Below are 17970 nucleotides of genomic sequence, written 5' to 3'. Positions count from 1 at the left end.
TTTGCGAAACCAATAATACTTAATCAGCGCACAAAATTTATTTTTCCCGGTTTATAAAATATGAGAACAAGCTTGCTTAAAATCTCACAGTAGCCTATCAATAGGGGATAGTTGGGTACAGTAATGATACAATAAAGTTTATCAAAGTTAATAATCCAAAAAATCACTGACTTATCAAACTGCCTTCATATTATTCCTTATTTCTTATAATAATTAACATTCTCTACCACGTTAAGATTGAAATAATTGTTAATGATCAGCGAAGACACTATATAATAAATACAGAAAAATTAGGTATCTGACTCTAATGGTAAAGTAATAAAAACCTGGTAAATTCTACATTTCCCCGTGAAAATGTCACCGGTTTTCTTTTCACGTTATACGCCCATTGCGTCGAACCAAAAATAAAATGGCTGGCATCTGTTGAGATTTATTTTCGAATTTTTTACCATCTTTACCCGCGTTCAAGTACAAATATTTGTAAGTAGGTGTCTGTTCTACGATCGCTACCATCCTTGTTGGTCTAAATTTAGGCCTCGCTTCCACAGTGGCGCGTATATTTTTAGAGTGGTAAATAGAAAGGACCAATAACCCTTCGTAACATCAACACAAGAGGAAATACGCTTCGGATAGAGTTAAATCACATATATGTTAGGAAATTATTTGAAAATATATTAACTATATATTACGTCAAATCATAATATATTATTGGAAAAGCATTGAAGAATTAGAAACATATGTTATTAATTTAACAAATATTATATCTGGTGAATATTTTTACTGTTCAAGCACATAAACACAACAAAAAATGCGATGAAAGTCAGAGCGGAAAATAGTAGTGATGACAGCACCTGTCAACTATACTACTTTAGGTTCTGTTTTTTTACCTGATTAAAGGACCTATTCCGAAGTAAATAATAAAATGTAATATTTTACGTGGTATATTTTTCTTTCGCCGCTATTACTTATTCCTAAAATATTAATGTTTGTATTTTAACTACGTACAAAACGTACGAAAACAAATCTTAAAATGCAATTGAGAAAGAACTACTAATATATTATATGATATATTATGACCTCCTTGGTTCGCGCAGTGGTAAACACGACAGGACGGTTGCGATTATTATTGCGCGGGTTCGAATCCTGCTGGGACATCGTAAATTATAAATTAAAAAATGTCCTAACTTCATTTTTGTGATTGTTTAATATTTGTGTTTGTCTGTATGTGCCACTCACGCCAATAACCAGGCTGTATCTTCTGCGATGATTTCTAAGTGTATGTCCGAGGACCGTGCTTCGGAGCCCAGGTTAAAGTGTAGGTCCAGTTCAGATAAGCCCACGTTGGTAAAAAGGAGACTTTGAAATATAAAAAAAAATAGAATATGAAATTAAGATATTAAATCATTTACTTTGATGTTTGTTGATAGAGATGTTGTTAGCGAGTTGGTTAAGACGTACCTCCTTAGTGGCTGTTTTTGATTGATGATGATGGTGAAAAATAAATTTAAATCAAATCATTCAAACTTATCAGTGTTATTATAGAATATAAAAAAGTAATTAAAAAATCATAGAAATACTTGTATCAATTATTACTCTTTAACTGGCTTCAACATAACTTTCTCCTATCTATATTGTGTATAATTACTAATTTTTAAATATTGGTATTAGATGATGAAGTTCAAAGCAAATTGTGTACTATCTATAATCCCCACAGAATTGGTTTATTTAAATTTTGATATTTTCATACGAAAAAAATACAATTTATATTTGATAGACACCAAACAATGACATCGTCCTTACTATACAAGGTCCAATGTTAATACTTATTTCCCTATTAGTTCACTATAACTAAGAAAGAATATTATTTGCGCCACTGGAGTTCTTAGACTATAATTGTGATCTATGAACTCTTTCTCATTCAGCTGGTTTATCAGAAAAGTATAACCGTTGTGTATTTTTAGTTACTTTACATGTAGAATATACAATATGTTTAACACATTCTTTATATACTTGAAGGTTTTAATGGTAACTTTGGAACTTTTATGTCTATCTTGGTTATTGTGTTGTAAATAATCTTTTAACGTTGATAGATTGTTCAAGTTGAAATAGTCTAAATAATAAAATATATTTCAGTAGGACACAAAACTAGATGATGTCTGTTAAGGTCTCAGTATTTAATGATCGGATTTATATTGTATCTTAATTACTAAATCATGCATATTGCTATTGTTGGTCCTCCGCCGCTGTTGCACTTGTTGTGTACGCTTTAGTTAAAACGAGAAACAATAAATTCTGCTTGCTTGAACGCATTTGTTACTCGGACATGTCTAATAAACATCTAACGCGTATCGGTTTTGTGGAGATCGTCTCTCGTTTGCGGCAAAATAAACGGACAAAAATATCATTTCTCTAGAGTAGAATTGATACGTACCTTGGTGAAAGCTCGCTAGGGCCGCTGAACTGGGGAAGACTCTCGAGAGTCTGAAAAAGGAAGAGATAATTTTTGTTATTCCAGCAAAGAACAGTTTCAAATAAAATAAAATAGAACTGAAATAAATAAATATGTTTTGTTAATATGTGAACTCCTTGGTATATTAACATACTGTCTTTTGTTTTGACTCACATAATGATTAAATTTTATAATTTAAAAGAATAAAAAATAATATTTAACTTTGAAAGGGAAAGAAATATTTTTATGCTAAAAACAATATGAGAAATTAAATAACAATTTCTAAATGATAGCTTTTTTGATTATGGTTCGTTCAATACGTTCAATATGTAGATGTCGCTACTTTTAACATGTTACTTGTTTTAGCCGCTATGATAAGAGCCGCGACGAGATCTGATTATTTCACTTCGTTCTATGGTTTGATTATTTCTTTTGTACGCCATTTTCAATGTGCCTTATATAGAATACAGTGTGGTTAGCATTTTATAACGTTTATAGATTCTTTAAGAAATGGGTAGAAAACATTAAAAATCCCAAACTGGTTGGGTTAAACATGAAACATATATATATATATATATATATATATATATATATATATATATATATATATATATATGATTATCACCGCGTGTGTCATAGACATTGTTGTGATACATTTAAACTTTCCTTTAAGTATTTATGAACAATTTAGTATTAATTAATTATTTATTATTTATCAGTCAGTTCGCGTGTTACCCTCTGGATAAAGATGACCGACTAACTGCTTTCTAGTCTAGTTCTTTCTCTACTAGACTTTCGTCCAATAATTTTTGCAATATACTGTCTTAAATTTGATTTGGATCCGAGACCTTTTCTTGACATTAACATCACAGTTATAATTTTTAATTCACTGAAACGACAGTTATGAAATGGTGAGGCGACACCAGCATTGGTTTTTAAAAATACTTGATGAGCTTTAGCATTAGTTATTTTCAAGTCAAACAACAAACGTAAGGAATGTTAAAATACAATTTTGAGCCTTCCATGATTAGCGTCTGTATATATTGAATATAAAATATCAACTATTCAATAGTATGTGGAAAACTGTTATTTTGTGTGGATTAATACATTTATTTCAACAGTTATATCAGATTAATTAATAGATGTATATATATATATATATATATATATATATATATATATATATATATATATATATATATGATTATCACCGCGTGTGTCATAGACATTGTTGTGATACATTTAAACTTTCCTTTAAGTATTTATGAACAATTTAGTGACGGTGAAGATAATATAACAAACACAGAATATGTACAAATGGAGGTAGGTTAACATCAAAATGATATAGAAGGTAAATCGAAGATCAGTCAGTCACATTTCCTTTCATAATTGTTACCATTAATTTGTGAATTGTTTTACTATATATGTAGTGCCTATTTCCATCGTTCCAGGCCCACAAGCAGGGTGTTCGAAGCAAGTGTCATAGATATTTCAACAAACTCTAAAATAAAGCTAAAGTTTGTATTAATTTAGTCAGTACCGCCCTTTCAGCTCACTATTACCGTTGATTACTTGACTCTATAACTTTTCAACAGTTCCAGAAGTTCCTATAAGAGCAAAGAAAATTTACGATGTACCATACTGTACATCTCAGGTTATTCAGTAAAACTTTTGAAAAAATAATTTAATTGTGATTTTTGTTAACATACAGTTATGAATCAGTCAACCCACAAATTGAGACTGATTTTATAAAGGCAAGACAATATCTCATGCCCCAGACTACAACAAAATTGTTTAATTATACTGTCAGTACGTCTTTGATCTATCTGTTTTATTTTATTCAGCGATTTTGCCCGTCGATAATATAACAAAATTTTTGTCAAACGTTTTTTCAAAAAAAAAAGTAAATTTAATACCCTTCAATTGTACATTCCATAATGATCTTTCAGATAAAATATGAAAAGTAATAAGAAGGTGTGCTCTGTATTTTGGGGTAAAATAGGTGAACAGAATTTTAAGAGGGATATACTCAAAACTTTAAGTATAAGAAAACAAAAAGGTACAACTCTGATAGATGCTATTAAATTGATGGCACTAAACAAATATGAAAAACGAAAGGGACACGAGTAATAATTTAGATTTGCAATGCACCAAAGTTTTTACATAAATTTACATTATATATATATATATATATATATATATATATATATATATATATATATATATATATATATATATATATATTATATATTACATTTCTATTTATTTCTTTTTTCAGATTATATTTATATTTATTTATTTTTACATATTACTTTTATTTATATTTAATTGAAGTTTATTTAATAAATTTAATTAAGAACAAAATTCATTTATTTAAATTTCATAGATCAATTATACATGACGTCAAGTCTGTCACGTGCCAAACATTACTAATGAGCCAATTAAATGTCTTCACAGTAAAATATTTTTCTTACAGGTGCCTATAATAGAGATTTAAATCAATCAATCAAATTACTTGTATGACGCCATCTGGATGTTGTGGAAAACTTTTAGCCGGATTTCCATTCTATGAACAGTATTCACATGCTAAAATCGATAGACCATGATATACAAATTCAGACATTCAATACATTGAAATGACATATACTGAAAAGCATAGCCTGTCAGTGATGCTTCAATATGAAGTTGGCATCAAATATCACCATCTGATGTGAATACTAGTTTAGATGTCTGATAAATAAAAAAAGGTAATTAAGTGTTTTCTGGTACTTTTTTATTCTGACGTACTATCCGCTAATTCTCCTCGATATTTCATAGCAATAAATGTTAATTTCATCCCGTCTAATAAAATATGCAACGTATCTCGAAAACATATTCAAATTCCTCGGCCATAGGTTTTCCGAACTTATCTAAATATCGATCTTCTAGCACGTTCTGTCGTCTTATTTTAATTACCATTTCATTTGAAATTATAATAGGACTCTGTTTTTTCTTCACTTAAATAATTAAACCTGTATATTTCGACGCGTTGTTTTCGAAGATGGCTCTCGAAATAGAAACGGATTCTGTTGGAATTCCTTCATTTGTATAGAGTTAAAAATAAGATTTGATGTTGATACGAAGACCCGGAGGTAAACAAATATATCATCGGGCGTATCAGTTCGAATAAAAGGTTATCAGCTTTTGTTTTAAATAATTTTAGATAAAATTGTTGCTTAGAAATAATATATTCCTATATTGAAGTCATAATATTAATAAAAAGTTCTTGGTTCCCATTGATAACAAAAGAATACAAAACATTAATCCACCTTATATAGCTTTGCCTTTTTTTTTTCAGGAAAGTTTTAATTACCTTTATAAATGGAAGCTATGCTGTGCTTAATTAAAAATTAATTAAATAAATGCTAAAGCTACTAGCCCATTGTTTGCAGTTTTTGTTAATTCTTTTCTTTTTTCGTAGCGTAAGATAGTAATTACTTAAAAAATGACCTGATACGTTCTAAATATTAATGTTAATTTAATTTTGTTTTGGTTCTATTAAGTTTTGGTATAAATAATTTACATTCAACAAAAGATGGTGCAGGTAACATTTTATTGTTTTCTTTTAATACATATTTATTTGGTTATAAGTAAGTAATAATATTATTATATACTTGCATCTATTTTGATCATATTTTGCCTTAAAAAAAGTGTTTAGTGAATCAAAACTTTTTCTATTTTTCTGGTAGCATGGTGATACAGTGTCGAAAGAATGATGTCGATTTAGCAGCGATCCAAACATCGATCCATTTATATATTTCTTCAACATTTCAAATAACCGTGTGCCAGCTAAGCTAAACAAGTGTTAATCAGAAGGCCATATCGATAAGCAGTGCGACAGAAAAGTGCCCATTCTAGCTGCAACATTACTTATTGCAACTTTTGCAGCGTCTGGCCGAGGGCTGTCATGTTGGAGAATGTAGTTCTGTCTTACGTTCTTGAGCTTGCTCTGTTAACCTTAATAGATATCTTAAATTATAGTGTCATTAGGTTTCAGCAGTTCGTAATATACTTCGGAATTTTGTTCGTCAGTTACAATTCGTCACAAAAAAATATTCTAATTTTGTATAGCAAGCAATGAAAACGCGATATTCAAGAAGTAATCAGGCATCAAAAGTATAGAACAGTATTGAATAGTATATTTAGTGAATGCAGTCAATTTATAATGAATAATTCATTAAAACTATATGGAAAACTATTACTTCATGTGGATAAATATCAAAATCACTTTGCATTTTCACGATTCATTTAAAAATCATTATATTATTTATCTAAAAAACTTTAATTTTCTATTTCTAGACATGCATAATCCAAATGAACTATCCAAAAAAGCTTAGTAATGAAGATCAGAAAGCATCACTTGATGAATACTTGTGTCAAACATGATCATTGATAGAAGATTTGTCAAGCTATAATAATTACAATGCTACAATAAATAGACACAATCAATAGTATGTAACATTAATAACTGGAAATCTTAAAAATGATAGGGGAGGAAGGAATCGGAATTAATATCTGCAAGGTGAAATAATCATGCTTCGAAGCTTTTGGTGTATATTTTGCTCCATTTAGCTAACATATATATCAATCAGTAATCCACAGTCCGCACTTTCGGACTTTCAAAACCACTGGATTGATTTGTGAGTGGTGAAATAAGTAGTCGGTAATTGGCAATATTTAAGTGAATAATATTTATTTATTAATAATTTCAATTAATATTTAAATATAGGCAGCTATAATATCATTAATATATAATTTTTTTTTATATCTTCATAATATCCGACATTCACTTTTGAACTATGTATATTTAAATAATAGAATCCTATATTTATTATCCAACGAACAACAGTCAATATCTAGTAAGGATTAAATTAATTAGCGATTTTAGTTGTTATTACGTTCTCCATGCAGCATGCCATTTCCTATCGCAGCCTCAACAATTAACGTCAGACAATTACGATACGTCGTTTTTTTACCCTCGTATTTTAGAAGTGAAACTGCTTAAAAATTCTGTGCCTATATACGGCAACTAAATTTCCTTCTCGTTTAGGTAATTTAATTTTAGTTAATATTGTCTCACAGGCGATATTAACGATAATTGTTTGTCCTTATATATCTAGTTAATTAACTTATTATTGATAATTATATAAAAAAATGCCACGGCCATTTTGTTTCGACAATTTGTCTGGGGTTATTACAAAACACATAAAACCGTTGAAATATCTTAATAATTTCATTTCTTTCGACTTTCCTCGCAATTGTTTTTTGCGACTCGTTCGAATGTCATCTGACCAAGAATCTAGCAACTTGTATTCTTTCATACATTTGTATCAATAAACATCTGTCAATTAATCTGATATAACGGTTGAAATAAATGAATTATTCCACACAAAATAACAGTTTTCCACTTACTATTGAATAGTTGATATTTTATATTCAATATATACAGACGCTAATCATGGAAGGCTCAAAATTGTATTTTAACTTTCGTTACGTTTGTTGTTTGACTTGAAAATAACTAACGCCAAAGCTCATCAAGCATTTTTAAAAACCAATGCTGGTGTCGCCCCACCATTTCACAACTGTCGTTTCAGTGAATTAAAAATTATAACTGTGATGTTAATGTCAAGAAAAGGGCTCGGATCCAAATCAAATTTAAGGCAGTATATTGCAAGAATTATTGGACGAAAGTCTAGTAGAGAAAAAACTAGACTAGAAAGCAGTTAGTCGATCAACTTTATCTAGAGGGTAACAGGCGAACTGACTGAAAATACTATTTGAATAGAAAAATTAATGTGAAGTTCTAGCGTACCCGATATGGTCACCTGACGTAGATCACCACCTGTTCAGATCTAAGCAGTATGACTTGGCTTTCACATGGTTTCAGAATGCTGAAAAAGTTCGAAAATGGCTCGGTGATTGGAACGCTGCCAAATCAACATTGTTCTTTTGGCAAGATATCGAATCGCCACTTAGCTAGAAGGTTGAAGAAGTTGAAAATAGTAATGATATTAAAAAATTATAATGACAGAATATTTTGATTAATATATATTCTTAAAATATTTTGTAATCATTAGAATGTATACCCATTTGTTTTTCCATTTTTAAGTCCAACCAATCATATAATATGTTAAACAGTACGCTATAATAAAAAAACGATATTTATCTGACGCAGCAATGGCCTTAATAATTCAATCAAACCAAACTATAATAATGAAAGAGTTGCAATATTGTGGTATTAAAATGACACGTACGCAATTCACTTCAACTGATTTTTTCATATATTATATTCAGAATAATCGTGGTTTTTTATTCGTTTGATATTTCCTTTCCTATCTATAAAGCAAAATACACCTCAAGTTCTATTAAAGTCAAGCTTTTTATTAAATCTGTTCATTTATGTTAAAAATGAAATATGGTTCAAGCATATTAATAAGAATTTGCTTGATTGTATAAAAGGGTACAGACAAACAAAGCCTGCCAATTAAAAACTAGGCAGTGTCGGAAGCTGTTTTGCTTCTTATATTGGATTAACGTGTTTTAGATTTTCGAATTAAAAGAAAATTCTATTTGCATTTTACAATTCAAACATAATTAAGATTTAAATTGCTTGTTGAACTGGTTATGGTTTCACTTGGAACTAAATTCCTGATGATATTAAAAAATTATCCATCAATAGCGTGAATTTTGCAGAGCCAAATCTACTTCTCCCTCTCTTCTCTAAATCTCCCCTTGAAGACTCAATTATTTTGAGATCTTGCGATTGTTCTGCCCAAAGAATATGGTCCACAAATAATAACTGAACGTTCCTCGAGCTTGGTTGTAGATAGTAACCAGTCCGGAACTAAAGCTTCTTTTGGATTTTTAAAGAATATTATTTTTAAAATATTGATATTAAATATATAGAATGTTTTTAAAAATATTTCTTTCCCAATATTTCTATACATTCATTTTGTATTTCGATATAGGTATTTCTGAATGGAATATTTGGCTACACTTGGTAAGACACTAATACAAAGTATGTAAAGACAATCTACGTGGAGAAATAAACCATACGTTTTTGCTCAGGTTTGAGTATCAGCTGCTAAAGAACAAGGAGGAACTATCAGTTATTATTATAGACAATGTACCATGATTTAGTGGAATAGGTCCTAAAGTGTTTTATGAAACACTGTTACTCAGGAACCGATTACATAACATTTTTTTATTACTCTTAGTAGTTCCACAATCTGTCCAGAAGGCAATAAGTATTTATTATATTTACACTGAGAATCATTAATCATTTTATTATTTTATTAAGTGCTCACTTATATAAAATACTATTTTAATTAATTAGTCCTATTTTAGAGCTTATTCTAAAGTCTATATATGTCCAATAATCAAATGGTATCGTGTTAGACGTTGTAGTCTATGCATTTCATTGGCACTTCATATATTTAGCTGATTAGCTAGTACATTGGGATACACTGACACCATTTCGATCTACTTCACACAGACACGTTGATTATAGTCGTTATTGGTTCTAGAGGAATATCGCCTTGTATGATTTCATTTGAAACATAATACGGAGCATCGATAAAGTGTCGTCTGCGCATATTGCCATAGTGGTTATTTTTGTTGTAGGTAAATCGGCTGTATACAGAAGATATAACACTGTCCCCAGGACACTTAGTTTGCATAACATAAAGTAAGTTCTTGAATGAAGTATTTTACATTTTTACTCAGTAGATATAAATGAGATGTTTAATTAAGTTTTATGTAACTTATTTTTTTGGAAATAAATGGCTAAACAATATGGCCAAAGACTGTTGAGAGATACCACAATAGATATGCAAGTTGACAAAGATATACCAGCAAAAGCTCTTTGGATATGCGGAAAGAACGATTCTTCTGTTTGGACGAACTACATTAGATAAAGAAAAAGAGATTAGAGAAGAAGAAATTGACGATGGTGGAATTGTGAACAAGTTTTAGATTGACTTGACCAGCGGCTCAGAAATATATTGCACGATGCTTTATGGATGTGGGAATATGATTCAATGCTGACAAAACAAACAAGGGGCTAATATGCTCAATCAAAGGTGGTGTAGTAAAGAGTTCAATGTAAATATAATAATACAACTATAACCTAGAAACTATTGTGGCTGTAAAATTATCAGTAGTGTAAGTCCTTTGAAAATATATTCATTAGTTGTAATATAATGTTAATATAAATAATATGTTATTGTTTTGGTTTCATTATTTTATTTACATTAGAATATTGTTATATATCAAATCCAAAATAAACTAAAAGTCAAAATTAAATCAAATCGTCATAAGTTTAGATGACGCGTGTACAATGTATTTTCTAATGGTATAGTGGTCTTTAATATGCGTATACGTAAAAAAACGAAAGATATGCAGAAACAAAATAAGCTTTAACATATTAACTATATATATATTGAGCTTATTGAGTTATGGGTTGGGTTTAGCTTGTACGGGATCTAGTATTGACTGATCAGATTTCAAGGAAAGGAAAAAAACTGTCGTATATAATCTAATCTGTGTTTGTATTGGAAAGGCACGTTCTCGTTCCAATGGAAGGCGTGGTTTTATTGATGTTGGATTACACGCGTTTCCGATCGAAACAACAAACTTCTCACGTATCGAGAGGGAATTTATGGGATTGCGTATGGCGCGTTTTCGGCTGGTTTTTCGGTGTCGAATATCCGTTTTCGTTTCGGGCTCGTTAGTGAAATTTAATGCGTCGCTTCTAGGACGCACCGCCATTCGCACGACGACGCGTGAATGCATCGCGTTGTTTTGCTTTTATGATCCGATTGGTCTCTGTGGGCACTTAAAAAAACCATTAAGTGGACATTTATGTGGGTTTTTGTGGCGCGAGGAGGGCGGAAAAGGCGACAATTTAGTTAAAGTGATACAGTTCGGATTTGAGACACGGGAGGTCTTAGATAGTAAAAAACCGTTTAAGTGACTGATCTAAAACACGGCCAGATACTTATAACTTCCGCAGTTGCAAGAAAAATAGCACAAGCAAGATGATACTGATATAAATAGGAAAAACATCGGAAGTTACTACTCAAAAGAACTGAACGGCTCCTAATTCTTATTCGTGCATATTTTTTAACCAATGAAGAACACTTTTCCTGGCTAAATAGCATAGTAATTACTTTTCTTAATAAACGTACAGTTTGGCGGATGTGATACACAAATTACTCTTCGTCAGTCCAAAAAAAACATTATGATATAGATTATGTTAAAATTCAAGTATTAGAATTACTTTTATCGCTATTACAGATTTATATCTTTTTAATTATTCCAGTTATGAGTCAAGCAAAAGTCGACTGCAGGAAATTTACAGAATAACTGAATTTATTATTCTTAGAAACATATCATATTGCTCCCTTAAGTAAAAGAAATTGGGCCCAGTGATTTCAAAAGCTGAAAGACACAACTATCCTCAACGGCAAATAAATATAGTGGACGAGTGACGCTTGTAAAGTTTTCAAACTGAAATAAGTGATTATGGCAGATTGCTGTAAACTCATATTTAAATTCGGGTACAGCATTGGTGAAAAATTATGACTATTAACGCAAAAATAAGTTTATACTAAGTTATGAAATTATGATTATAATTATAAAATAACTCTGTACACTTAGACTTTTGCAATTGCCACCCAACAATTGACCATATACACAAAGTCACAGCGGTTGTTAAAAGAGCACTTGAAGAAACTAAATACTGCCCTGCAATATTTCTAGGCTTTTCACAAGCTTTCAAACGGGTATGGTAATTGAGACTAATTTACAAAATGAGCAAATTGCTAAAGCGAAACTATTGTCAGTTGCTGAAGTCACACATTTTTAAAGAAAATTTAGAGCTGAAGGGGTATTTTCAACAGTTAATCCTATTTTGGCTCGAGCTATTGAGCTCGAGAATTTGTTATTAATAATAAAAGGTACAGTATATATAATAACAGGCTTTCCTTTAAACATATATTGAAGATTAAATGTAAATACAAAACCAACAGAAGATCAACAAATGGAGCAAATTCTGGAAAATAGTGCTTAATAGCTCCAAATCTCTTCATGTCAATTTTGCGTTGCAACCTCCATGTTAGGTTAAAGCATCAGTTTAGATAAAAACCAGAGCAGATTGTACTATTGGAATTGTACTTGTTAGTGGGATGATGTTGTTGAGTTGAGTTGAGAAACTAGACCTAAATGATGGAATGAAAACTAGACCTAAATGATGGAATGATTTATCAGTCATTCATAAAACCAATTTGGAGCAATAGGTACAAGTAACCCAACTCTATCAAAACAAAATTCTACGATTAATTATTAACGCTTATCGATACCTAACCAAGAAAGAACTTCACGATGACTCCGAATTCAAATATACTTGAGAAATTAGCCACGATTTCGTTTTAAAATGCGAAATAAGATTACTAAATTACAGCGACGTTAAGGTGATACAACTATTGGACAACATGCAGGAAATCAGACGAGCTTGTATAGTTATTAAGTCTTACCCTTAACTTTAGTTTAGTAGCTTAGCTTTATTTTAATTTAGGTAATAAACGCTGATATTTAGTCTCGTATTTTAATAGCTTTTTCACAACAAATCATTCTTAACAGAACAATTGAAGAGTCCTCTGCCTTACATATAGATGGTGCTGCTAAAATTAAATCCATCTGGTTTTTAGTTAGCCCTAACCCTCAAAAGATGCGTTTATAAACTTGACAGCGGTCAGATCATTAACTTGTGAATGATAGCATTTTGTGTGAGGCAACTTTCATGATTGTGAAAAAAAAATGGATAAAAAGGAATTTCGCGTGTTGAAGTAAAGACGGTGAATGCAATGGGCGTCCAAACAATGTTGTTACCGACAAGAATATTAAAAATCAACAAAATAATTTTGAATAACCCTAAACTGAAATTGAATGAAATAGCAGACACTTTAAAGATATCAACTGAACGTTTACATTATATCATTCACGAATATTGAGCTCACTTTTAAACAAAAACAAAGACGAGTTGATGATTCGAAGCAGTGTTTGAAGATGATCAAGCGTAATAAACCTGAATTTTTGCGTCGATATGTGACAATGGATGAAACATGGCTCCATCATTTCATTCCGAAGTCCAATCGACAGTCATCCGAGTTCACTGCACACGATGAAACCGCTCCAAAGCGTGGGAAATCACAACAGTCGGCTGACAAGTTTATGGCCTTGAAAAAGGAAAGATCATCAACAGCGACTATTACATAGCGTTATTGGACCGTTTGAAACTTCACGAAGACAATGCACCGTATCACAAGTCAGTGAAAAAGATTGCAAAAATCCATGAATTGGGTTTCGAGTTGCTTCTTCATCCATCGTATTTTCCAGATCTGATCCCCAGCGACTATTTCTTGTTGTCAGATCTCAAAAGAATGCTCGCTGGGAAGACATTTTAATCGAAAGAAGAGGTGATCGCAGAAACTGAGGCTTATTTTGAAGCAAAGGACAAATCGTTCTACAAAATATCACCCTTGAAGGGAATTATGTTGAATGAAAAAAAAATCTTGCCAAAAATATGGGTTTTACTCTGGTAGGCCGCGGACTTTTCAATTGACCTGTTAATACAAATTCAACTTCCATATGTCTGAATCAGAAACTAAACTCGGTAAGCAGCATGAAAGGAAAGAGTTCAAATATTTCAAAAGTTTTCAAAGAGTTCAAAATATCAATTAGGGAACGGATACTTCTCGCATGGCGAATTATAGATCACTTGTTTTACTAGCTTTACAGCAAAAAATCTTACATTTCACAGAAAAATCACAGCAACACAAAGTAAAACATTAAATAGAATAATGTATTTTATCTTATTAATAATATTTAATATTAAACTAACCCATTAGCGAAGCATGGCTGAGTTAAATTGTATATAAACTCTTATAATTTATACAATAATGAAATAATGAAACAAAGTAAGAGCTGGAATAAAAGAAAAAGGCGAAATGATTTATTGAGGAATACCACTTATCATTTTAAAATAATGCTAAAGTTATATTACGACTATAAATCATGATCAAATGTAATAATATAATGTAAAGATTGTTGATTACCTATTCGACAACTCGAAGGGATGAAGAACTCTTTCCACGTCTCCGAACAGCTTGACGCATTGGTTTGAACGGTCCAAAGGGAAATATCAGCCTGCAAAAACAAAACATATATTAACTACAGTTCTCTTTCTTCCAATCAACAACAACGTAATATGATACAGGAATACATAAATACATGGTACACATATTCTACGTATACAAATCATTTTAATTGCAATTTAAAAATTCAAATTTATTCTTGCAAGGGCCGTGCCTCCGACAAAAGTTTCTCGGAAATCAAGTGATGAATAGTCGGGCCTTTAATTCATTCACGATTTTATTACAATGAGGATATTTTACCGAGAATTATCATAATTAACCAAATTAAATTATATTCAAATGGTGCGCGATATGTTCGGTAGATTAACTCATTAACTTGCTAGCACGAGGTCTGTCATGGTAAAAGAGCATTTCGGCGGGGCAGAGAAAAAAAAGGTCAACTTAATGGAGTTCTCAAACGATATGCGGCTCCGATTAAGGCTAGGTGTTTAATGGTCACCTTTCGTGTGTATGCTAAATAAACGTATAAACAAAAGACTTTTGGTCATTGTTATATAAAACACAGATAAAGGTATTGTAAATGTTGATAATTTTATCAATATTTCCATCTATGTGATAGCTACAGTAACGTGATGAATTGGAGTGACGAAATGAAATGAAGGTCTAAACTGAATTAATATTTACTAAAATGTGTAAATAACATAATTCTCATTTTTTTCTATTCTTTCTAGTTTAAAGATATCTGCAGATTAGACTCATCGAATATTTTCAGTAGTATTATATAATACTCACTTATGTATAACAAGTTGTCGAGATTTCGGCTTCGAAAGCTTAAGGAGGATAAATTTGGCATGGAAGGCAAAATACGTAAAGGAAGGTCAAAAGTGCGTAAAAATAATGAATTGAAAATTCAAACCGAGTTCATAGAAGGATGTTTATGAATAGGAAAAGTACGATAATTTTATAATTATATACTTTGATGATATATTTCGTTTAAGAAACTTTCTACTATTTTATCTGAATAAGCTTTCAAAGTTGCAGTCAAAGTCAAAGTCGTTAGTATTTACTTGTATATCATTTAAATAAATATATTAGGATACTATATAAAGATAGAATAAATGGTTTCGTAATGAAAATCATATTTAAAATAGGTATAAAAGGGACGTATAATAGTATAATTTAATAAAAACTAATGCTTAATATATGAACTCCTAAAATGAAAAAAATATAGGCCTATAAAGTAGTTTTAAAGGATTTTGTTTATATGGAGCTTTATTTTAGCTTTACTTTATCCCACTTATCATCTAATTTACTTACTCCATCTTGAATGAACAATGTATCTTTCGAGGGTAGACGAACCGACACGACCAACCGATTTTTGGTAACTTTATAATACGATACAACACGTTGGAACACGTAGTAATCAGAAGGAGCAAGCTCTGGGCAATACGGCGAGTCAGGTAGCACTTCTCCTTTTAATATTTCCTACTACGTCTTTACCGGATTTGTAACCTGTGGTCGAATGTTGTTATGCTGAAGATTAACATTGTTATATATTGCTCGTATTTAGACCGTTTTTCGCGCTGTGCTCGGCTCAAACGCATCTCTTTCATTCGATAGTGATCACCGATAATAGCTACATTAGTATTGGCATTTGCTTGGAGCTATGGATATTCGGCTTTGCCGTTGTTGTTCATGCATTACCAGGTCACATTCATCATTTTTTCGCTTTATATTATATTAATGGGTCTATTATTTATCATCAGTAACAAATCCATGCAAAAGAACTGTTCTGATTTTGACATTAAAGCATCACTTCACATATGAGCAAAGGTCTTTCATTGTGTTTTTGCTTCAATTCATTGGAACAAAATATATTAGCATTATTCCCATGTTCTTCAAGTGATTGGAAATTATTTCTTGAGTTACTCCCTAGAATTGTAATATTGTTCCTCTTGCATCTATTAATTTAGAATAGTGGATTCAAATCCTCGTTTTCAAACGTTTTTGTCTATACAGAACGCTATTTATCTTTTAACAGCCATCTTTGACCTTCAGGAAAGGACTTACTAGTTTAAATTTAATGTTATATATTTCTCAATACCTTCCCAATATTCTGTAAAAGTATATTGACGGCAATTCTCCAATATTCTCCAGTATATATTCTTAAGATATTTTATTTTATCCTGCAGCGAAATTAAGAAAGCACTCCGTTTCACTTCTTCTAGTTAGAGATTTAACATTTCTAGGTTCGAGTTTTCATTATACAAATCTGTAATCTACCAAAAATTATTTTCCAAAATCTTTATGTAGTACCGGATTTTGTCGACCTCGTGTCATCGAAATGTTTGAGATAAAACAGCAGCAGCCAAGCACTAAGGACCACCCAAAAGGGATGTATATATACCCAGTAATAATTCTAAATATAAATCTATTTTATTTAAAAAACATACATACATTTAATTTAAATTATTCCTCAAATTATTAATTGTATAATATTTTCATTATGACATCTATCCCACCGGCTGTATTTATCGTATAACGATTATTTTGGTTACAATTTCTTTCAGTCGATTACACATTTCTTGCACAACAAGAATTTATTAATAAAGATAGTAGAAACTGGTTCGATTTGTATATAGACCTAATTTTTCAAATTATTTATGGTTTATTGCTAGTTCATATTGGATTTAATATTTATTTCTATAATATTAATTTTTTATGTACTGATAATGTACTTGTGATTTTCTACCGATTAACCAATATATTTTTCTATATTTCAATATGATAATAGTATTTATTGTTATTAATGTTTGTAAGGTGTGATTATAGGAGAATGCACATGCCCAGATGTACTACTTCTCTTTTATTGTGGCTTTTTATTTTTTGACTCTAAACATTCTAGTGGTGATATTATATTTCAATAGTTCAATACGTTACTTGGATACTGTTTTTTCTAGCTTATAACCAAGGCCGTCGTGTTTAACCTTATCGAAGGTTTGTGGTTAGGTGGGCATTTTCAATGACATCTGTTATTCTCTGCACCTGATCATTTGTTGAATGCTGTATTGGTATTAGATTTTTTATTTTTGTAATAGGTAGAACTAATGACTAAGCATTCTTTCGGCGTAGTATCCGTTTGATATAGAAGAAAGTAGTTACTAGCCATTTTGATGTAGTACAGTAGTACATCATTTTGATTCAGACAATAAATTGACAAATTCCGTTCTCTCTCAAATATTTTATTTAGAAAAGGAAGTACAATAACAATAACATGACACCATTGGGATATATAGTGGAACTAAAAGAGGTTTAGAGATGAAAGAA

The 17970-nt window shown here is 30.8% G+C and overlaps 1 protein-coding gene across 2 annotated transcripts in view; it reads right to left on the bottom strand.

Annotated features, from left to right (window-relative positions):
- Positions 1 to 17970, bottom strand: part of Abd-B (Homeobox protein abdominal B) — a 261108-nt gene that overhangs the window by 21662 nt on the left and 221476 nt on the right. For both annotated transcript variants that reach the window (XM_076410122.1, XM_076410111.1), the window contains exons 4-5: positions 14605 to 14695; positions 2432 to 2481 (exon numbers count right to left, since the gene is read on the bottom strand). The gene's annotated coding sequence lies outside the window, so the exon portion shown is untranslated. The remainder of the gene's footprint in view (positions 1 to 2431; positions 2482 to 14604; positions 14696 to 17970) is intronic.

Source organism: Rhynchophorus ferrugineus, unplaced genomic scaffold (assembly GCF_030347505.1).
Source record: "Rhynchophorus ferrugineus isolate W39M unplaced genomic scaffold, kcgeb_rfMv2 rfM1, whole genome shotgun sequence".
NCBI lineage: Eukaryota > Metazoa > Arthropoda > Insecta > Coleoptera > Curculionidae > Rhynchophorus > Rhynchophorus ferrugineus.
The sequence above is the reverse complement of the archived record's forward strand: the minus strand, read 5'-3'. Positions and strand labels throughout refer to the sequence as shown.